General features: G+C 40.8%; 1 long non-coding RNA gene across 2 annotated transcripts; it reads right to left on the reverse strand.

Moving 5' to 3' along the window:
• Positions 1 to 14,295: 14,295 nt before the first annotated feature.
• Positions 14,296 to 24,837, reverse strand: LOC123580944. Of its 2 annotated transcripts, XR_006703542.1 has the most exons (6): positions 24,721 to 24,837; positions 24,494 to 24,608; positions 18,854 to 18,967; positions 18,582 to 18,650; positions 16,914 to 17,180; positions 14,296 to 15,525 (listed from the first exon to the last, which is right to left on the reverse strand). It is a non-coding gene; the product is annotated as an uncharacterized LOC123580944 (long non-coding RNA). The 2 variants fall into 2 exon arrangements; XR_006703541.1 differs by lacking the exon at positions 16,914 to 17,180.
• Between the last annotated feature and the right edge of the window lie 28 nt (positions 24,838 to 24,865).

Below are 24,865 nucleotides of genomic sequence, written 5' to 3' on the forward strand. Positions count from 1 at the left end.
TGGAGCCTGTTTCCGATTCTGTGTCTCCCTCTCTCTCTGCCCCTCCCCCGTTCATGCTCTGTCTCTCTCTGTCCCAAAAATAAATAAACGTTGAAAAAAAAAATTAAAAAAAAAAAAGGGGCGCCTGGGTGGCGCAGTCGGTTAAGCGTCCGACTTCAGCCAGGTCACGATCTCCCGGTCCGGGAGTTCGAGCCCCGCGTCGGGCTCTGGGCTGATGGCTCAGAGCCTGGAGCCTGTTTCCGATTCTGTGTCTCCCTCTCTCTCTGCCCCTCCCCCGTTCATGCTCTGTCTCTCTCTGTCCCAAAAATAAATAAACGTTGAAAAAAAAAAAAAAAAAAGACTTATGTGGGTGAAAATGTTATCAACTCTCAGTGTTAACCAGAAACCTTTGGCCAAAAGCCTTTAACATAGACTCTGCACATTAAATCTGATTAGAGCTGATTGATAAAATAGTTTCTGAAGTTCTCCAGCAGTTTCCCAGGTGTTTCCTGATTTCAATAGCCTAAATATTCATTTGCAAATTCATCTATTTTAAGACCATTGGGAGCAATGATTTCTTTCTTCTTCCTGAGTGCTGTTATGTGATCCTTATCATTTTTTGCCTAGCACTTTTAATTATGTCATTGTGACTGCCTGGTTTATTCCTCAATGAAACTGCCACTTCTTTAAGGGTCAAATTTCAGAATTCTTGATTTCTCTACCCGATATGCATCTATCCCCAAAATATATATTTATGGAAGGACTTTAAAGATTCATTCTGTGATGTTTGTAGAACCCAGAAACTCTACCACCACTACACAATTTGTTTTGCAAACCATTATTTTTATAGTAGCTTGCGTTCTGAAAGCAAAGCTCATCCACGTTTCCAATGATCAGACGGGTTCCACTGCACTTTGGGAACCAAAATTCCAAGAATGCCTTCAGGTTCCAAATTTACCCCTCCTGTAATGGAAAATCCAGTGCTGACCTCTCCTGCTGAGGTGGTAGTTTTTGATTGCACAATATTGTTTTCCCTTCTCAGGGCTTCAAGAGCCAACACTCTTTGAGAACCTCTCTCACTAGAAACACAGACTGTTCATTTAGCAATTAGAGCTGTCAGCACAGCAAGCTGGCAAGAGAGCAGCTTATGTCCCTGGGCAGGGAGCCCTTGGCAGAGCCAGGTCCTCAAGGCCTAGGGAAATAGGTAGGACAGTGACTCTAATTTGTTACTTCCCCAGCACTTACTAATTTGCATCTTGTATCCTGGCAAATGACATATATTTTAACTGCACCTATATGGCAGAGAGGAAAGTTAGACAGGAAGGGTAGGGAGGAAGAAGAGGAATGGTCTGTGAGTCTCCAATGGCTTGGATCTTGGTGCTGCTGCCCCATCCATTCATCCCTCCATTCAACATGCATCTGACCATCTGCTCTATACTAGTTCCTGAGATTTGTGCCAGGATTCACTGGTAAACATGACATGGTTCCTGTCTTTGAGGGATACACAGGGAGTGACAAAAAAACAACCACCAAAATATAAATAAGAGCAACAGGTTTCAGATTTTATAGAAGAGAGAGACGACATACAAAAAGGAATGGAATAAGATGTCGGTCTCCAGAGTTTCCATTTGCCCCTTTGCCCTAAGGAGCCAAATTTCCTAACCATTTTGGCATACTAATACTTTCCAGGTTTTTTTTTTTTTTTGAGGTTTTCTATCATCTGACCAGGAAACCCTGAAATTTCTCAAATTTTTATGGTACATGCTATTTGTGCATTTTATTTTGTCCTATAAAATGTGTCAAGCCTGTGATAGCTATCTAGGTATTGCATGTATATAAATCTTGTCTCCCTGAGACCCCTCACTTGATGATGGTGATTATCTTGTATTTTATTATATAGCTACTCAATATGAATTTTAATTGGACAGCTACTGAGCTGTTAGAAGGACCTTCATCTTTCTATCAGATGCTACATGTGAAAAATGAAGAGAATTGTCCTGCCTCCTTACCACCCCCCCCCCCCAGAATTGACGATCAAGGGCTCTGAAGAATGAATATATTCTTAAAAAAAATTTTTTTTTTATGTTTATTTATTTTTGAGAGAGAAATAAAGAAACAGAGTGTGAATGGGGGAGAGGGAGAGAGAGAGGGAGACACAGAATTCAAAGCAGGCTCCAGGCTCTGAGCTGTCAGCACAGAGCCCGACGCGGGGCTCGAACTCACAAACTGCGAGATCATGACCTGAGCCGAAGTCTGCTGCCCAACAGACTGAGCCACCCAAGCGCCCCACAAATTAATACATTCTTGATAGATAAGGGTGAATAATTAGTGTCCTCCCTTTCATAATTCAAGATACAAATGTCAGGGAAGGATCAAGGATAGTGCCCCTTGCTACCCAAGACTCTTTAGGTATAACTAACAGAAACCCAACTCCAATTCCCTTAAGCATTAAGAAAGGGAATTTGTTGGTTCAATTAACCGAAAAGCCCTAGGATTGGTATTAACTTCAAGCATAGCTAGATGTAGGTGTTTAAACAATGTCATTAGGCCTTATAATTCCCTCTCTCAGCTCTGCTCTCCTCTGTGGTAGGAAACAAGGACATGTGTATCTTTTGACTTTATGATTCTCAACAACATTCAATTCTAGAAAAAGAGCCTTACTCTCCAACCATATTCTAGCATATCTCATGTAGTGACTCTGATTGTCTGTAACTGTGTCATATGCCCATTCATTTGACTACTGTGGATAGTAGGAGGAAGCATTACAACTATCTAGGCCTAGGGCACTTTTCCACCTCTACCCAACAATGTTGGTACGGCACTACTTGATAATACTACCGGAACTACTACAGACAGGGAAGGGATGTTCTCCAGTGGAAAAAGGGATATTGGGAAGACAACAGATATCCACAGGCTCCTTGATCATTCTTACTTAGTCCAGAAGCAGGGAGAATTCAAGTCCATGTATGGGCAGTGGAACCTACTGAGGGACCACTATTTATCCTTTGGTGGATGACTACATCTTGACTTCCCTTTCCAAGTGCTGGCAGCATCTAATTGGTAGAAAGTAAACTAACTGTTTTAATTTGTTCCTTACTAGTTCTCTCCTATTCATAGAGAGGAAAGTGGCCTCCAAGTAGGTTGTACTCCTTGTCACAACTTGTGGGAAGATGTGGCTTATTTTATAGGTAGGTCAAGGCATGATACATGGCCAGGTCACTTCAGAGTAAAGAACAAGGGGCCAAGTATGAAACAGATTACAGGCTCCACGTCTAGATAGGAGCCGTAGTGCACAGTGACTGCCTTAAAGCCCAGTTATAGACTGGGCTCATCAGGGATGCAATTTTATGGGTGGGGCTTATCAGAGATGCACCATATGAGCAAAATAAATTCCCCACCCCAGCTACTGGTGCACTGGGAGTTACAAATATTTCCCCAGCCCTTCCAACTCCTCCATCCCTTCCCTAGCAAAGAGAAATTTCTGAACTGATTGATTAGATTAAAATGCTAATTAGGCCTTGTTCATTAGGTCTTGTTCAATGATCAAAATCTTTTGGGGTTGGAAGATTCATTTAAATCAACAGTAGTTGATGCAGGCTCAGTTGCAGCTGTCAACTGGAGTGTCTTGGCTCTAATTCCACATGATTTCTCCATGTGGCTTGGGCTTCTCCCACCATAGTAACTGGGTTCTAAGAAGCAGTATTCCAAGAAAAAGGGAGAGGAGGTAACCAATTCTCTCAGGCCTGGATTCAGAAGTCCCAGAACAACATATCCACTTCCATCTATTGGTAAAAGCAGTCACAGGGGCAGCCTGTATTCAATAACAGGGACAATAAACTTCACCTTTTGATGCGGAGAGCAGCATACACATAGAGGGAAGGGAAGAATTTTGTTGTTGTCGGAGGCCCTCTTTGGAGACTAGCTACCAGAGTTTGGGCTTTACTCTTATACGATAACATCACAATGTTTTTAAACTTTTAAAATATTTTAAAACATTATCTTTTTTTTTTTTTTAATTTTTTTTTTCAACGTTTATTTATTTTTGGGACAGAGAGAGACAGAGCATGAACGGGGGGAGGGGCAGAGAGAGAGGGAGACACAGAATCGGAAACAGGCTCCAGGCTCTGAGCAATCAGCCCAGAGCCCGACGCGGGGCTGGAACTCCCGGACCAGGAGATCGTGACCTGGCTGAAGTCGGACGCTTAACCGACTGCGCCACCCAGGCGCCCCTTAAAACATTATCTTATTTAACTTTGCATATCCTTAATTACTATTGAGGTTATGAAAATACACACACACACACACACACACACACACACACACACACACACACATACAGTTGACCCTTGAATAATGCTGGGGGTTAGGGGTATCCACCCACCATGCAGTCAAAATCCTTATTTAATTTGTAACTCCCCCCAAAACTTAACTACTGATAGCCTATTGTTGACTGGAAACCTTACCAGTAATAGTTGTTTAACACATATTTTGTACATTATATGTATTATATACTGTATTCTTACAACAAGAATGTTATTAAAAAATCATAGGGGCGCCTGGGTGGCGCAGTCGGTTGAGCGTCCGACTTCAGCCAGGTCACGATCTCGCGGTCCGTGAGTTCGAGCCCCGCGTCAGGCTCTGGGCTGATGGCTCAGAGCCTGGAGCCTGTTTCCCATTCTGTGTCTCCCTCTCTGCCCCTCCCCCGTTCATGCTCTGTCTCTCTCTGTCCCAAAAATAAATAAACGTTGAAAAAAAATTATAAAAAAAAAAAAAATCATAAGAGGGGCACCTGGATGGCCCAGTCGGTTGAGCATCTGACTTCGACTCGGGTCATGATCTCACAGTTGAGGTCAAGTCCCACATCAGGCTTGCTGCTGTCAGACTGTCAGTGTGGAGCCTGCTTCGGATCCTCTGTCCCCCTCTTTCTGCCCCTCCCTCCTCAAAAAATAAATAAAACATTAAAAAAAGAAAACATAAGAGAAAATATATTTACAGTACTTTACTGTATTTATCAAAAAAATCCACATATAATCCACATATGTATATGTATATATAGCTATTTGAATTTCTTCTGAGAATTGTCTTCACATCTTTGTTCATTTTCTCCTTATGATAGCTTATTGATCTTTAGGAGCTGTTTATATCTCATGAATATTAATCCTTTGATGTTTGTTGCAAATACTTTCTTCACATTTTTCTTTTAACTTTATTCATTCTGCTATTTGAAATTTTAAAAAACTTTATGTTTTTTGAAACAATCTATCAGTGTTTCCCTTTAGGTATTCTGGGTTTCATGCACTCCTTGGGAAGGGCTTTCTTATCTTAACATCATAAAATACTGTCATCCATCTTTTTCACTGTGTATAGTTTTCAAATACGTATCTATAGAGGTATTAGGTTTTCATATCAATTATAGGAGTTGTGTATATATTAAGTCCTTATTAGTCATATTTGCTACATATGTATTTCAAGTGTAGCAAATTAGTGATATAATTTTGGATTGACTACAAAATTTTCATTTTCATAGAGTTGATTTGCTGACTAGATTCATGCAATGCATTCATGCTTAGAAGAATTTTCCTTCTGTGATCTGATACTAAATTCTGTTTTATCTCATTACTTTTAAATATATTTTACTACTTTTTAATATTTCCCTCTTTCATTCATCTGTAGGTTACTTTGGGCTATAAACCACTTATTGCAGTAACATTTAATAAGTCATCCTCATTTGGGGCACCTGGGTGGCTCAGTCAGCTAAGCGTCTGACTTCAGCTCAGGTCATGATCAGGTCACCTTGTGAGTCTGAGCCCCACATCAGGCTCTCTGCTGTTAGCATGGATCTGCTTCTGTTCCTGTCTCCCTCTTGTTCTGCCTGCCCTCCCCTAGCTCGTGCTTTCTCTCTGTCTCAAAAATAAATAAAAACATTAAAAAATTTTTTTAAAAAGTCAGCCTCATTCACTTATTTCAGTGGTGTCTCTTTTTGTCATATACTAAATCCTGACATACTTCTGTGCCATTCGTCATAGTCCAATTTATACAAGTATACAAGTATACCAATTTATACAAGTCATTTTGATTACAGTTGCTCTGTTGTACTTCTTAATATCAAAGAGGGTTAGACTCCCTTCTTTGCTATTCTTTATGTTTTAGAATAGTCTGTTTCTTTCACTTAATTATTCTTACTAATGTAAAAGTTGAGCGGTATGCCAAGAGTCCAGTCAACCAGGGTTTCTAGAACGGCTCTAGAAATGGGACAGGAGATTATGTACTTCTACCAAAAGGAATAAGATACAACTCAGGGGCCCAAACTTAGGCGTAGGGGTGGGGGTCAACATAGGCTTGAGGTACAGAGGGAGAAAAGGGAAGGGAATGTCACAATTTTAGTGCTATATGAAAATCCGTCAACAGGGATGGGATATGTTTATTTTTAATTAATGGAAACACTGTTTTAATATTTTTTCACTTTTTAAAAACTAAAAACTATTTTATGGTCAAAATTATAGGTTGTATTAATAAACATCCAATGATTCATAAAAACATGAAGAGGAAGGCAGTGTGTCCACAAATAACATTATCCAGAGATAACCACTATTAATAGTTCCTTCCAGATATACCCCTCTCTTTATTTAGCCACACACACACATAAGCACAAGCAGGACCTTGTACACATGATGTTCTCTAACCTCTTTTTTCATTTGAAAAAATATTGTGGGTATCTTTTCATGTTAATATATCTAGGCTAACATCATTTTTTTAAATGTTTACTTATTTTTGAGAGACAGAGAAACAGAGTATGAGCAAGGAGGGGCAGAGAGAGAGACACAGAATCTGAAGCAGGCTGCAGGCTCTGAGCTATCAGCACAGAGGCCCACGTGGGGCTTGAACTCATGAACCATGAGATCATGACCTGAGCTGAAGTTAGATGCTTAACTGGCTGAGCCACCTAGTTGCCCCATAGGCTAACATCATTTTCAATGTATGTGTAGAATTCCATTGTTTGTATGTATGTCATAATTTATTTGCCAGATCCCTATTAATGAACTTCTGTTTTATTTACAATATACAAATACTGGTATTAACACTCTTGCAAATGTATCTTTAGAAATTTGTATTATTCATTCCATAGGATAACTTATAGAAGTAAGGGGCACCTGGGTGGCTCAGTCAATTGAGTGTCCAACTCTTGATTTTGGCTCAGGTTATGATCCCAGAGATGTGGGATTGAGCCCCATGCCAGTCTGCACTGAGCGTGGAGCCTGCTTAAGATTCTTTTTCCTCTCCCTCTCTCTCTCAAGTTAAAAAAATTTTTTTTAATAAATAAATAATTTATAGAAGTAAAATCCTGGTTAATTTTCTCCCTAAAGGTTACCATTATATAGAATTTTGTGCTAATCCCTTCTCATTTTCTTTATAATTTACCCCACCTGTAGTTACTTCTAAATGACAATGTAGAAGCTTTTTAAATTCTTGTGTAGGTCAAACTTATCTATTCTCCTTTATGATTTATGACTTTTGTTTTATGTTTAGAAATGTCTCTCTCATTTATATATTCACTGTATTTTCTTTTAGTACCAGTTTCAGTTTTTTTTACATTCATGTGCGAAAACAATCTGGAATTTATCTATTTGATTTAGAAACTGAGATAGGAAATTCAACCAATTTCTTTTTCCCCCGGATGGTTAACTAGTTGCCCCAATAGCATGGGTTAGAATAATCTGTATCTTAAGAAGGATAATACAACTCCGTTTCTTGCTCCCTTGAAGAAACCAAGGAAGATGTGGTTCTGGGCTAAGAATGTAATCCAGTCACTAAGAGCATTATAGTAATCTTCAGAGCCTTGGCCAAGTCTTTGTGCAACGAGGAAAGACCATAAAGAGCCACTGGGCTTCTTTTTCTCAGCAAGCCAAAATGAGCACAATCTGTGAGCCAAGAAAGGGCAGAGGAACTAACAGCGCTCTGCATAATAATGCGAGACTCTGACACCAGTGTGAGAGTGCTCCAGATGCATAAGTTAAGAAATGCCGTTCCTATTTAAGAATTTATACTGAATCAGGAGTCACGCGTGCCTCGTTTAAATGTTCCTTCTTTTGTCCATTCATTCATTTATCCACAAATAACTTATTGAGTGCGTACCATGTGTCATGTACCGAGGCTGGATTTCAAAGCGCTATTTGTCCCTCGGGCCAGAGGCCCTGGGCAGGGAGGACATCCCTTGGAAGGTGACACTTGAGCAAATGTCTGAGGTGAAGGATAATATAGGAAGCATTCTAAGTAGAGAGAATAGCAAGTGCAAAGGTCCTGAAATGGAAATGTGCTTGGCATATTTAAGGAAAAGCAAGAAAGGCCCACATGGCTGGAATGAAGAAATCAAGAGGGAGAGAAGCACCAATGAGTTAAGTGGGAATGTACACCATGTAGCATCTTGAAGGCCATTGTAAGAACTTTGGCTTCTAGTCTGGGTGAAATAACCCGACTTCATTTTAAAAGGATTTCTTCCGTTGCTGGGCAGAAATAAACTGTAGGGGAAGCGGGGGCACGAGAGGAAGACCAGTAAGATGGGGATGATGGGGGCCTGGACCAAGATGGCAGCAGTGAAGGTGGTGAGAAGTAACTGGATTCTGGATATATTTTCACGGCAGAACTGACAGGATTTGCTGCTGGATTAGATGTGAGAGGTGATCAAGAGGAGTCAAAGGTGACCTCAATCTCGGTGTGGGAGATTGGAGGGATGAAGTTGCCCATTTACAGAGACGGGAGGAGAAAGTCTGGGGAGAAGACTAGGATTTTGGCTTTGCACATGTTAAGTTTGAGATGTCTGTTACTCATCCAAATGGAGACAGGTAGATAGATTTATGAGTGTGGATTCCAGGAAAGAGGTCCAGCTAGAGATATTATTATGGGGGTTGAAAATATATAGATGATGTTCAAACTCACAAGACTGGATGTGGAGAAGTGAAGCAGAGAAGGCAGACAATAAAGGATGTATTATCGCCAAATCATCACTGTGTGTAACTGGAGCTTAACCCTGCAGAGGAGCCCTGAATCTCGAATACACCCCGAGGGGTGTGGTTGCTGAGATATTAATATACCAACTCCTGTTAGTCACTAAATAAGGGCTGTTTGAGGGTATGTTAATCCGTAGGTACTCCTGGCCTGATGGACCCACTCACCCATGGTCATACCATGTTCTGGCTTCTAAAGAAAGTCAATAGGCAAAAAGATGCAGGTCCTGACAATTAGAAGTAGGATGGTGTGCACTATAAGGCCCAAGGTATAAGGGTGGAGCCATAACACCATCTTCTACACCAATCTATCTCCAGAACTTAGAACTGTCACTGATACAGAGAGGATACTCAATAAATACATTGTCAAATAGACATTGTTCACATGTGACATAAACATCATAGGGCTTTTCTGGGAAAAAAACGTATTTTGCATACAACTCTTAAGTTCCCCTTTCTACATCATGATTTCCTGTAATTTTCCCCAATCCTTCAGTAGAGTGAAATACACTTGGGCAGCCTTGTGCGATTGTGATGTGGACCCTGAAGGAGCAGAATCTGTGGGGGATATGTCCAGGAGCCCCAGGCAGAGAAGGGAAGAGCTGGGAGGAGCATACACAGAGTAGATAATTCAAGGGGAAATAAGAGGGATGTCTGACAAATGCCTACTTTTCCAATGCCTACTAGACAAAGCTGGCTCTTAAATGAGTGTTTGGGCATCTCTCTTTTCCCTCCCACTCGTATGTCAAATATTACATTCCATTGTATTCTTGTATCTATTCCTGGATTCTATTTTGTTTGAGGGATCCTTATCTCTATTCTTTTGCCATTTCCAAAATGGGATTTAACTCTTTAAAGCCACCTGTTTTGTTTTAGTTTGTTTTTTCTTGCTCGAAAGCTTATAGGACTATTCCTTTTTTATTTACGCCTCCCTAAGTCTGCCTTCAGTAACTGACCCTTGAGGTAACTCTTAAAGGAGGTATAGGAGTGTGCAGGTAGAGGAAGCAATAGGTGCAGAAGAGAGCAGCCAGAAGTTTGTGTCACTGGAGCAAGGAGGTCAAGGAGAGATGACAGGTGGGGAGGGTGGGCTTGTGGGCAGGGTTTAGTACAGTTTGTGTGGCAGATTGTATTTTCCATAGATGTCCAAAGTATCTCCAAACTCATATACTCATCTACAGTGTGAACTGATACTCTTTCAATTGAGAGGTAAAGTCTATGTCCCCTCCCCTTGAATCTGGACAAATTTGCCTGTGACCAACAGAATGTAAAGTGACACTGTGTGAACCCAGAGGTTGACATAAATGGCCATGTAGCTTTCCACTTTGTTTGCTGGAGCACTTGGACTTGGAACTCTGAAATGTCATGTAAGACATCAGGCCACCAAGCTATGAGGAAACCAAGCCGGAAGGAGAGGCCACACATAAGTGCTCTAGTCAGCAATCTGAATCTTCTCCACACAGCCTGTGAGGCAAAGAGCCTTCAGATGGTCCCAGTCACCAGCTATGGAGACACCCCTAGGTAAGGCCCTGGACAAAGGAGAGAGACAAACCGTTCCTCCTACGCCCTATGCAAATCTCTGACCCACAGAATCCACAAGTCTAACAAAATGGTTAGTGTTCCACCCTCCTATTTTTAGAGTAGTTTGTTACAAAGCCATAATAACTAGAACAGTGTGTTGGGGTTTGGGCTTTATCCTGAAGGCAACAGGGAATCAGGAAAGTGGTTTCAGGCTGTGGAGTAACCTAGTCACACATAGGATGTAGAAGGCATATTTCAATAGTAGTGTGTACAAAGCCTCAGTGCTGCACAAGTCCAGGCTGCACCAATAATACAGGATATGATGTAATGACAGTGCCTACATCAGGCAGAGTAGCAGCTCCTGCTGCTGTGGAGGAACTGTCAGCAGCCAGAATGAGAAGAAAGTGAGCTACAAATGAGGCTTATGTAATAATCCAGGTAGGAGAAAAGGACGGTCTGAGTTAGGGTCAGGGACACTTCAGAAATGTTTCAGACGTAGATCCAGTAAACCTTGGGGCAGATCCTAGGCGTGAGGTAGCAGAAGTCTGGAATGACTCCCAAGCGTCTGGCTCACAGAGGATGGTGGTGGTAATTCCCTGGGTTGGAGACCACAGGAGATTTCATAATTAAAGCCATGGAGGTAAATGATGTGGCAGTTGGAGAAGTTATAGAATGAGAAGAAAGAAGGGCCTAGGACCAAACGCTGAGGAATGAAGATAGTTAAGGGACAGGCCAAGGAAGAGTAATGTCTGAAAAGAAATTACTGGAGAGGTGGTAAGAGAAATAGAAGTGTCTGGTGTCAGAAAAACCAATAGAGGAGAGAATTTTGATATGAAAAGAAAATGGCCAATAATATCCCATATCTGAAAGAGCAAGGAGGATGAGGACTGAAAAGTGGCCACTGAATCTGGTAATTATAATGTCGTTGGTGCCTTTAGAGAGAGTAGCTTCTGTGGAGTGGTGGGAATAATGGACAACGGGCAATGTACAAGGACTTACTGCAGAGTGAAAAGGAATATGAGTTCCCTAAACATGCAGGGAAAGAGAAAAGAGCATTGAAATCTAAAATGGCAGGGAGAGGAGGGAGAAGGGGTGGATGAGTGGGATGACTCAACCTTTTGTCATTTATACTGCAGGCCTTTGTCCCTCAGAGAGGCAGGACAGTACAGTGGTGAGTACAGGCTCTGGAGCCAGCGTGCCTGTCTTTGTAGCCCAGCCTCACCACCACTTACCACCATTTACCAAAGGAAATTTGGGCAAGTTAACTTAACTTCTTTGTCCTTAGTTTCCTCATCTGGAAAATATAATTATGACCGCTTCTTTGTTCTTGTGAGTGCTTAGAATAACGCATAGTAAATACCCCACAAATGTTAGCTATTAATATTATGAATACTATTCTCATCAACAATTACTACATTTGTAAATTCTGGCTTTCTCTCTCAGGAATATCCACTGCTCCTGCTGTAGGGCAGTGATTTTCAAACTGTGGCCCAGGGACTTCTGTGGGTCCCTGGAACCCTTTTTTTTTTTTTTTTTAATGTTTATTTTTGAAAGAGAGAGACAGAAAGAGAGAGAGAGAGAGAGACCATGAGCAGGGAAGGGGCAGAGAGAGGGAGACACAGAATCCAGAGCAGGCCCCTGGTTCCGAGCTGTCAGCACAGAGCCTGACACAGGGATTGAACTCATGAACTGCGAGATCATCATGTGAGGTGAAGTCTGATGCTTAACTGACTGAGCCACCCAGGTGCCCCTCCCTGGAATTCTTTCAGGGGGCTTGGGAGATCAAAACTATTTTCATGAATGAAAACCTGATTTGTCATCTTTGCTGTCATCCACTCACAAGCATAGAATGCTGTTTTATAGAGGTGACTTGATATGTGATATTGCAAGGGATTGATGCAGAAACAGATACAAAAATCCAGATGCCTTCTATCAAACCAGACGTTAAAAAAGATTTTCAAAAATGTGAAAGAGTGCCATGCTTCTCCCTTATTTCCGTTGTGTTGTGAGAAATATAATTAATTTTCATAAAAATACGCTATTTTTGTTAATTTTATTATTATTATTTTAGATGATTTCAGACTAAATCTTTTAAAAAGTTACCTGTTTGAATTTCTAAACCATAAACATTCAAATGATATTATCAACATAAACAAAAGCTCTTTCAGGTCACCACTAATTTTTAAGATGGTAAAGGGAAACTGATACCCAAAGTCTGAGAATTACTGGTGTAGAAACTAAATAAGAATCAGAATAGGAGAGCAATCCCTATCAAAATAACACCAGCATTCTTCATAGAGCTAGAACAAACAATTCTAAAATTTGTATGGAACCAGAAAAGACCCTGAATAGCCAAAGCAATCTTGAAAAGGAAAACCGAAGCTGGAGGCATCACGCTCCCGGACTTCAAGACGTATTACACAGCTGTAATCATCAAGACAGTACGGTACTGGCATAAAAACAGACACTCAGATCAAAGGAACAGAATAGAGAACCTAGAAATGGACCCACAAACGTATGGCCAACTAATCTTTGACAAAGCAGGAAAGAATATACACCATGGAATAAAGACAGTCTCTTCAACAAGTGGTGCTGGGAAAACTGGACAACACCATGCAGAAAAATGAACCTGGACCACTTTCTTACACCATACACAAAAATAAACTCAAAATGGATGAAAGACCTAAATGCAAGATAGGAAGCCTTCAAAATCCTCGAGGATAAAGCAGGCAAAAACCTCTTTGGCCTCAGCTGCAGCAAGTTCTTACTCAACACATCTCGGGAGGCAAGGGAAACAAAAGCAAAAATGAACTATTGGGACCTCATCAAAATAAAAAGCTTCTGCACAGTGAAGGAAACAATCAGCAAAACTAAAAGGCAACCGACAGAATGGGCGAAGACATTTGCAAACGACATATCAGATAAAGGGTTAGTATCCAAAATCTATAAAGAACTTAGCAAACTCAACACCCAATAAACAAATAATCCAGTGAAAAAATGGGCAAAAGACATGAATACACACTTCTCCAACGAAGACATCCAGATGGTGAACAGATATATGAAAAAATGCTCAACATCACTCATCATCAGGGAAATACAAATCAAAACCACAATGAGATACCACCTCACACCTGTCAGAATGGCTAACATTAACAACTCAAGCAACAACAGATGTTGGCGAGGATGCAGAGGAAGAGGATCTCTTTTGACCTGTTGGTGGGAATGCAAACTGGAGCAGCCACTCTGGAAAACAGTATGGAGGTTCCTCAAAAAATTAAAAATGCAACTACCCTACAACCCAGAAATTGCACCACTAGGTATTTATCCAAGGGGTACAGGTATGCTGTTTCGAAGGGGCACATGCACCCCAATGTTTATAGCAGTGCTATCAACAATAGCCAGAGTATGGAAAGAGCCCAAATATCCATCGATGGATGAATGGATAAAAAAGATGTGGTATATGCATACAATGGAGTATTAGTCGGCAATCAAAAGGAATGAAATCTTGCCGTTTGCAACTACGTGCATGGAACCGGAGGATATTATGCTAAGCGAAATTAGTCAGAGAAAGACAAATATCATATGACTTCACTCATATGAGGAACTTAAGACACTAAACATATGAACATAAGGGAAGGGAAGCAAAAATAATATAAGAACAGGGAGGGGGACAAAACATAAGAGACTCTTAAATATAGAGAACAAACAGAGGGTTACTGGAAGGGTTGTGGGAGGGGCGGTGGGCTAAATGGGTAAGGGGAATTAAGGAATCTACCCTTGAAATCATTGTCGCACTATATGCTAACTAACTTGGATGTAAATTAAACAATAAATAAATTTTTAAAAAAAGGATCAGAATAAGAGATGTTAACTAGTTTTTACTTCTTTCTCTGATCACACAGGACAACTTACTTTTCCCTAAGGAAATGATTTATGTTCACCGCTCTGAATCTTTACTTGTGCTTTTCCCTCAGTTCGGAATGTCTATTTTCCTTTCTTTGCCTGTCAGAACTCTGCATGTCCTTAAAGGCACCTATACCCCAACTGTACTGGCTTACAGAGACATAGGTACTCAACTTCCCTTCTCATAGTCTTTTTTACTGTTTGTCAACCACAAACATAGAAATAGCTATGTGTCAATCTCAGGAGAAGCAGGAGGGCCTTGTCTCCTTCATGGTGGCCAATATCCCCCATGAGAACCCTTCCTCCCCATCGAGGGTCCTACGCTCCATACTCCCAAGGCAGGAACTCTTGAGTTGAACAACTGCACTATCTCTTGGCTTCACTTTATAGTTGTAGCCATGCTCCAATCTAAGCAGAAGTGGGAGAGTAACCCTCTTCCCAGTTCTTGGTGAAACTTTGTCACCTGGGCCCCCACACACCTTTTCTTGTTCACTAACTCTCACAAACCTGCTACTTTAGCTTTGCTCAACAAGTCCCCTTCTATCAGAGTCAGACATAGTCTGGGCCTGATTGAGAAATGTGATACCTTGTTTTTTGTACTTTCATCTTTCTTGTACTCCTCAGGGGGTTCAAGCACTAAATATAACTTCTTCACAATAGTAGCATTTCTGCCAGGTTCTGAATCTTAATTTAAGCTTAGCTGGGATCCCCTGTTGTCGTTGTCATTACCATTACTGTCATTATTCTAATCCTCATATATGTTCTGATTCTCACTGTAATTCTGGAAGGAATTGTTATCCCATTGTACTAGTTATCAGTTGCTATGTGACAAATTAGCCCCCAAATTTAGTGTTTTTCAACAATACTTATTATCTCTTAGTTTCTGTAAGGTCAGGAGTCCAGGCTGGCTTAGCCGGGTCCGCTGCTACACAGGCTGCAGTCAAGGATCAGATAGGGCTGTGGTCATCGCCAGTCTGTACTGGGAAAGGATTTGATTCCAGGCTGACTTACCTGCTTGCTGGCAGGATTCAGTTCCTCTCTGGCTGTTGGCTGGAGGCCTCTCTCAGTTCTTTGCCACGTGGGACTCTCTAACATGGCAGCTTGCTCCATTTAAGCACATAAGCTAAGACGGTCATAGAGAAAATTCAGGAGAGAGGTCAGTCTTTTGAATCCTCATCATGGAAGTGACATCCCATTACTTTTACAGTGTTCTCTTTGTTAGAAGTAAGTCACTAGGTCCAGCCCACATTCAAGGCAGGGGAATTATACAAGCGCATGTGTACAGGGTCCTGGAGGGTCGTCTAGAAAGAGAACTGTCACATTCATTCTCCTGGAGGGTGATACTGAAACTCAGTGAGGTTCAATAACTCAACCAAGGTCACTTGGTTCATAAATAGCAGAGCTGAAAGCCTTGAACTTAAGCCTTTCTGACCCCAAAGCTTACCTCTAGTACTTATTTCATATATTCTTACATTGCATTTGTCATGGTAGTTATCTCCTTCATTCAACTACAGCCTTATTAAAGGTAGGGGATGCTTATGTCCCCTGGAGTGACAAAAATCTTGGTGAATAAATGGATGAATACATGAATCAATGAAAATAGTCCAAATGTTGGAACCGTGCATACAGAAATTGCTAAATGAAGGTTTATAATAAACAGAACTGTACCATAGAACTTGGGTCAAACTGAGAAGGGAAGAGTAGAAGTGAGCAAAGGGCCAACCCAGATGCACTGTTGACTCCATGGAGCTTTTCAGATTTCTCTTCCTTCTGTGTGAAACACAGACTATCCCTTCAGTGAGCAGTGACACATCCTGTGGGTAGCCAAAATTTAGACAGAATGGCCAAAAATGCTCAAAAGGTATTCTGGATAATGCTAGATCCACTTCCCACACCAAATGTATTTAAACTTTGTGTTTATGTGTATTTAACCCAGAAAATCCTAACCTATGTCACTGAGCTGCTTTAAACGGAAAAAAACAAAACAAAACTGGTAGCAGCCAAAATACTTATGCTAAAAGAGATGGAGAGAGCAAAAAAATTTCATGTAAATTTGGATGTTGGATTATTCCTTCACTTCACAATAATTGGTTTATTAGTATATTAATAAAATACTGGGGAGCCTGGGTAGCTCAGTCAGTTAAGTATCCAACTTTGGCTCAGGTCAGGATCTCATGGTTCGTGGGTTCGAGCCCCGCATCAGGCTCTGTGCTGTTAGCATGGAGCCTGCTTTGGATTCTGTCTCCTTCTCTTTCTGCTCCTCTCCCACTTGTGCACTTGCTTGCTCTCTCTTTCTCTCTAAAATAAACATTAAAAAAATATATATACATATTAATAAAATATTGCCTGCAAAAGGTAACATTTCTAATAACCCTGATTTTATCAGTGGATACTTTGATATACGTTTTGTCCAGGCAGCTCTATCATTCCTGCCTTTTATGGGGCTTCTGTAAGATGGTTTCAGATATGATGTTACGCTATGGAAAGGGGCTTGCCTTCCACCACTCTTACCAGTTAAGTGACAGCTCTCTGAGAAATAGTTGCTGGACGTATCACTTTCTTTCTTCCACTGTACATTTAGATTTTATCTTTTTTGGTCAGGGTCTCATGGAAGGCATGACTGAAGCACTGAGCTAAAGCAGTAACAGTGCAGCCTCCTTTATGCAGGGAAGAGAATTTGGAGTCTAGAAGTCCAGACTCTGTGATTGTGTGTGATATTCTTAGAGCTGGCCCGACAGTATTAATCCACTTTACACAGCAAATCATCAAGAGCCCTTTCTGGAAAATGGGAATGGGATTAACAACACTCCTGAAAACATAAATCTTTAAAGCTTTTTGTTGGGGCGCCTGGGTGGCGCAGTCGGTTAAGCGTCCGACTTCAGCCAGGTCACGATCTCGCGGTCCGTGAGTTCGAGCCCCGCGTCAGGCTCTGGGCTGTTGGCTCAGAGCCTGGAGCCTGTTTCCGATTCTGTGTCTCCCTCTCTCTCTGACCCTCCCCCGTTCATGCTCTGTCTCTCTCTGTCCCAAAAATAAATAAACATTGAAAAAAATTAATTAAAGCTTTTTGTTGACTAGATCAGTGAAATATAAAAATCTACTCTGAAGAACAGTTACCTAATAGTGGTACTCGCTTTTTTGGTTTTCCTAAAAATATGAGCATAGAGGCTCAGGCACAGAATAGTACCTAGCTGAGCAATCCCTCCAGAGCCCAGGCACCCAAGAGACATAAATTTAGTGGCTAAGCCCTGGAGCTCTAACTATCTGACTATCCCATTGTACTTTCTAGTTCTGTTAATTCAGTAAGGCAACTTACAGAACATTATCACTGAGGCCAAAAATCCTACACTTCTAGAAATCCAGAAAATCCTACACTTCTGAAAATGTTTAGATAGTTCTGCTAGGTCCTGTACAAGCTTGCTGATATTACACTGCTGAGAGTTGTCATCTGGAATTTAAGTCTTAGAGGAAGACAGTGAGGATCTCTAGAGCGTATGCATTACACAAGTAGTGGCTTCATGATTGTGGAGCTGTGTATTTTTTAAATTTCTCAATTGTCAAACAGTAATTTTTATTCCTGAAATTTTTGCTTAAGTGTCTAGGTTGTTGCTGTTTATAGGATTATGTGGGTCATTTGCTGTTGTCAAGTAGCATTTGCAATTGTTGAGCAAGGCTCCCTTAGCCATAAAACTATGCTAACCTCTCCAGGACATTCATTCCTCAACTCTGCTGACAGTACACAAGTTATCATATAGCCTGCATGGGAGTATGAGGTACAGTTCTATTTTCAGCTCACCCTCTGGCTTGCTCTATAACCTTGGGAAAATCACTTCTAGGCCTTGTGCCACAGACCTGCCATCTGTAAATTAGGGCTGGTTAGTAACCCTCCTCTGGCAAAGTCAGTGGAAGTCATGAATTCTGGAGTTGGGCAATGAAGAACTTCAACATGCTCACTGACAGTCACTTATGCATTAGTTCTTTTGAACTTTTCGCACAGCCCAGCCATCTTGTCCATGTGATCATATTTTTTGCTCCAGTAACACTTTAATGTAGAACACATAGAACAGTTTTTCTATAACTGGACAGCCTAACTACCTCAGGCCCTGCTGCTAAGAGAATAGGTGTAAATTTTCCGCTTAATACATTCATTTCCATTCCCCCCAGCCATTATTCAGGGTGTACCTGAACATCAACTCCACTGGATTTTGCCATGGCAGGGGCTTAGCCAGGATCCATTAATTCTGTTTTAGTCTATGGATGGGAATCAATATTTTTAGAATAAGAAGCAAAAAAAAAAAAAAATCATACATTTAAGCCTGTCACAAACTTAAAACACCTACATTTACTTCATGTTACTTTCCCATCCTTTATGTAAGGCAAATGTCAGCCAGAGCTTCCCTTCCCTTTGTAATCTCAAGGAGATTAGCCTAAACATCCATCCTTCCCAAAATTACCGATAATTTCTGAGGGGCTCATTTTCTTGTCTCCTCTGGCCGTGAGTCCATGTGTCAATGGCTGCTGTCTTTTCACTATTCCAACTGCCTCATATTCAGCCTCTTCTTCAGTTTCTACAAAATCACACACAACTTAAGTGAGATTTTAAGATTTGAGAAAACAAGTTAAAACTGACATATTAGACATGCCTGTTCTTTACATGTTTGTTTATTTTTGAGAAAAAGAGAGTGCATGCCCAAGTGGGGGAAGGGCAGAGAGAGACACACACACACAGAATCTAAAGCAAGCTCCAGACTGTCAGCGCAGAGCCCCACGCAGGGCTCGAACTCACAAACCATGAGATCGTGACATGAGCTGAAGCCGGATGCTTAACTGACTGAGCCACCCAGGTGCCCCTGGTACTCCTGCTCTTTAAAGTCCATTTTCCCACCCTATCACCAGAGATTTCCCACTAGCCCTTCACTCTGTGCAGCGACCAGACTTGTCCTCCTAACTCCTCTCTCCCACCCACCTTTCCTTGCATGGTCCATCTCCTGTCACCACTCTCTTCCTCTCTCTCAAGAGCAAATATAAATTCTTCCAGTGTTTACATGCAGAGCAACTTTCTTGTGTTGCTAAGGCTTTTAATTACATCCATGCTTTTTTTTTTTTTTTTTTTTGAGTCTCACTTTATACCTGAAACAGCTTATCAAGTTATTTTTCCAAATGAAATTTCTTTCTAAAAGGAATCCTGGTGCCATTTAATACATTTCCTCCTCATCATACTCAACAACGTACATTTATTTATGTACACTCATCAGCGTTTAAAAACTTATTTGAATTCTACTTTTCTCATTATTTTGTTTGTACTTTCCCATTTACTAATGCAGCCCATGTTTCCTACTTTAATAAACACCCTTCAAATTATCAGGCATTTGAGGTATTTCCAGTTTAGTTTTGCCTTATAAATAGTGGTGCCATAAATATTTCATTTTTCTCACTTGGATTGTTCTGAGGGAATATTCTCCCAAATAAATAGATTATGGGGCAAACATGAATAATCTCATAGATTCTGTGCTTGCCTCAGTATGTTCATTAATAGTTGTCCTAATAAATAATTTTATCAACTTATGAGTTTGGCCATTTTGCTTAGCTCTACCAACATTCTCCTTGTTTACTTTTCAATTAATCTCACAGCAAGGCTACTAAATGCCCCAAAATATACTTTTTTGAGGTTTCATGTATGAAATATTTGGTCATATAACTTTGACATCTTGTCCAGTGAATTTTGCATACTGATTTTGTTTTAACATGCTTATTGTGATACAATTCACATACCATACATCTATTCACATACCATCCATTGAACGTGTAGAATTCAGTGAATTTTAGTATATTCACAGGGCTATGCAATCATCTCCACAATAAATTTTAGAACATTTCATTACCCCCCAAAGAAACCCTGTACCCCTAGCCTTCACCCTATAATCCCTCTATCCCACCCCAGACCTAGGCAGCCAGTAATCTGTGTTTTTTTTTTCTTAAGATTTTATTTTTGTTAAGTAGTCTGTACACCCAACACAGAGCTTGAACTCACAACCCCGAGACCAAGAGTCACATGCTCTACTGACTGAGCCAGCCACGCACCGCTAATTTTTCTTTCCATTCCTCCCAGCCATTATGTAGGATGTACCTGAACATCACTTCCACGGGATTTTGCCATGTCAGAGGCTTAGCCAGGATCCATTCATTCTGTCTTAGTCTGTGGATGGGGATCAATATTTTTAGACCAAATGAGGGGGAAAAAAAAAGCATACATTTAAGCCTGTCACAAACTTAAAACACTTACATTTGCTACATAGATTTGCCTATTCTGGACATTTCACATAAATGGAATCGTATAGGGGTGCCTGGGTGGCTCAGTCGGTTAAGCATCCAACTTCAGCTCAGGTCATGATCTCGTGGTCCATGAGTTCAAGCCCCATGTAGGGCTCTGTGCTGACAGCTCAGAGCCTGGAGCCTGCTTCAGATTCTGTGGCTCCTTCTCTCACTGGCCCTCTCCACTCGCACTCTCTCTCTCTCTCTCAAAAATAAATAAACATTAAAAAAAAAACTTATAGGGGCGTCTGGGTGGCTCAGTCGGTTAAGCGGCCGACTTTGGCTCAGGTCATGATCTCGCGGTCTGTGAGTTCGAGCCCTGCGTCGGGCTCTGTGCTGACAGCTCAGAGCCTGGAGCCTATTTCGGATTCTGTGTCTCCCTCCCTCTGACCCTCCCTTGTTCATGCTCTGTCTCTCTCTGTCTCAAAAATAAATAAACGTTAAAAAAAAACCCTATAAATGGAATCATATAATATATAATCCTTAGTGACTGGCTTTTTTTACTTAGCATAATGTTTTCAAGGTTCATCTATCTTGTACATGTATCAGTCCTTTATTCCTTTGTATTGCCAAATAATGTTCCATTATATAGATATATCACAATTCTTTATCCATTCACCAGTAGATGGGCATGTGGGTTGTCTCCACTTTTTATCTATTACGAATAATTTTGCTAAAAACATTCATATACAAGTTTTTATGTGGACATGTGTTTTGGACATACATGTATATGTAGGAGTGCAATTGCGGGGTCATATGGTAATTCTACGTTTAACTGAGGAACTACCAGACTGTTTTCCAAAGTGGCTGCATCATTTTACATTTTACTGGTCCCACCAGTATTGCATGAGGGTTCCAATTTCTTCACATTCTTGCTGCATTAGTTTTCAAGGGCTGCCAAAACAAAATACCACAGACTGGGCGGTTTATACAACAGAAATGTATTTTCTCATAGTTCTGGAGGCTGGAAGTTCCAGATCAAGATGTCAACAGGTTTGGTTTCTCCTGACATTTCTCTTCTTGGCTTACAGATAGTCACATTATTGTTATGTGTTCATATGGTCTTTTCTATGTGTATCTATCTATATATATCTCTGATGTCTCTTCTTTTTTTTTTTTTTTTAAGGATACTAGTCATATTAGATTAGGGCCCCAACCTTATGACCTCATTTCACATTAATTACCTCTCCAAAGACCTTGCCACCAAATAGTCACAGTGGGGTAGGTTAGGGGCTTCCACATGTGAATTTGGGGGGGCAAAATTCAGTTCATAACACTTGCCAACTGCTGCAGAGTAAAATGTTTACATCTCCCAAAAATTCATATGTTGAAACCTAATCCCCAAAGTGATGCTATTTAGAGATGGGACCTTTGGGAGATGATTAGGTCACACAGGTGGAGCCTTCACACATAGTATTAATGCCTTTTAAAAGAGACTCCAGAGAGTTACCTCACCCTTTCTGCCATGTGGTGAAAAGACAGACATTTTTGAACCAGGAAACAGGTCTTCATCAGACATAAAATCTGTGCAGTGCCTGTAGTCTGGACTTTCCAGCTTTAAGAACTGTGAGAAATAAATGTTGTTTAAGCCATCCAGGCTAAGATATTTTTGTTATAGCAACTCAAATGGACTAAGATACCAACATTTGTTATTATCTGTCTTTTTGATTACAGCCATTCTGGTGGGTGTGAAGTTGTACCTCATCGCAGTGTTGATTTTCATTTTGTTGATGGCTACCGACACTAGAAACATCTTTTCATGTGCTTATTCACCTTTTGGTTATCTTCTTTGGACAATTATCTGATAATATCCTTTGTTCTCAATTATTTCTTTATTGTAACATATTATTTTTATTGTAGCTTATCTGCATTATGGATTAATCATATAGATATCAAACATACTAGAAGGAAACATGGGAGAATTTTTCTTAATTTGGGGGGTAGTGACAGCCTTTCTAAGATTAAAAAGAACTAGAAACATAAATAAAAATCAATTAATGTGACTACATGAAAATAAAAAAATAATTCATTGCAAAAAACAAAGCCAAAAGACAAGATGAGGGAAAGATAAACAATTTATTCACAATGGACTAATTTTATTTATATAGAGAAAGGGATAGATAAATATCTCTTTTTCTATCTATCTATCTATCTATCTATCTATCTATCTATCTATCTATCTATCATCTCCAACAATAAAGAAAAAAAAAGACCAACAATTGAATAGGAAAATGGGCAAAGGGGTGCCTGGCTGGCTCAGCTGGTAGAGCATGAGACTCTTGATCTCAGGGTTGTGAGTTCAAGCCCCACATTGGGGAATAGAGCCTACTTAAAAAAAAAAAAAAACAATAAAGAAAAAAAAAGAGGGGCGCCTGGGTGGCTCAGTCGGTTGAGCGTCTGACTTCGGCTCAGGTCATGATCTCGCAGTCTGTGAGTTCGAGCCCTGCATCGGGCTCTGTGCTGACCGCTCAGAGCCTGAAACCTGCTTCAGATTCTGTCTCCCTCTCTCTCTGCCCCTCCCCCACTCATGCTCTGTCTCTCTGTCAAAAATAAATAAACATTAAAAAAAAAAAAGAAAAAAAAAGAAAAATGGGCAAAGGATATGAACAGACAGTTCACAGAACGGCAATTTTAAAAACTTATGTTTGATAACCTAATATATAGAGATATGTGATGAAATGGGCACCCTGATAAATTGCTGTGGGAGCATAAACTGACACAAACTACATGGAGAGCAATTTGGCAACATTTATCAGAATTTTTAAAGTCCCTACCTTGGGATTCAGCATTCAGCACCTATGTATTTAGTCTAGACAGACATTTATTTGTTCACATGCCAAGTGGCTACAAATAAGAATATAACTACTGACTGCAGCATTCAATCATTTGATGAAATACTATGCAATCATCAAAAATGATGTCCAAAGTATAGTGTTACATGAAGAAAAGCAAGGTGGCAAAACTGTGTAGAGTACTGTGTGTGTGTGTGTGTGTGTGTGTGTGTTTGTGTGTGTGTGAGAGAGAGAGAGAGAGACAGACAGACAGACAGACAGACAGACAGAGGGAGAGAGAGAAGAGAGGGAAAAGACTGGGGGAAGAGGAGCACCTGGGTGGCTCATTCAGTTGAGCAGCCGACTTCAGCTCAGGTCATGATTTCATGGTTCGTGGGTTTGAGCCTAGTGTTAGTCTCTGTGCTGACAGCTCAAAGCCTGGAGCCTACTTCAGATTCTGTGGCTCCCCCTCCCTCTGCCCCTCCCCCACTCACACTCTGTCTCTGTCTCTCAAAAATGAATAAACATTAAAAATTTTTTTAAATAAAAAATACTTGGAGAAGAGTGATTATACATATATGTAATATTGTAATAGGTAATATTACATATATGTTATATATATGTGTATATATATATATATGTATATATATATATATATATATATTGCACTGAGTGTCTCTGAAAGGACATACGACAAATCCTTTAACTGTGATACTCTAAAAGGAGAGAAAATTGGGGGAAGGAGGAGGGAGCAGTGGATAATGGAAACTTTCTTTTCAATGCATATCATGTATTTTTGGTGTTATTGAAACGTTTAGCTGTTGTGCGTATTACATGGCTGTCATTAAGAAAACAAGAAGACGAAAAAGATGTATATGACCACAAGTATTACAGGGTAACAAGCCTTTTGGTTCTCCCCTGGCAGAAATCCCCACCACCACCCTACATCCCCCCGCTGCAAAACATGACTTTTGATTTTGGAACGCGTCTCGTGAGGACTCTCCTAGTCACCTGTTTACCCATCTGCTCCTCCGCCTGACTGATTGGGATATCCTTGAAAGCAGAGGCTGTTACTCATTCTGCGCTTCCCCAGTGTGGCTAGTGTTCTGCAAACAGCAGACGAAGTCTAAAACGGGAAGAAAGAGACCCCGCAAAATCACAAGCGTGTCCTCAACATCTCAGACTCTCACAGATCTTTTATTTGGGGAATGTGCGTCCCCTGGTCCCTCCATACTCACCTAACACACACGTTTCCAAGGCAGGGGACTCTTAAACCCGTACAGCTCTCCACGGTGGGCGAGGACCTCTGAGCCCGCTGCGTCGCCGGGCCGCCTGGCCGCTCCGGCTCCGCCCCCAGCTTCCCGCGCTCCACGCCCATTGGCC

Source organism: Leopardus geoffroyi, chromosome A3, assembly GCF_018350155.1.
Source record: "Leopardus geoffroyi isolate Oge1 chromosome A3, O.geoffroyi_Oge1_pat1.0, whole genome shotgun sequence".
Lineage (NCBI taxonomy): Eukaryota > Metazoa > Chordata > Mammalia > Carnivora > Felidae > Leopardus > Leopardus geoffroyi.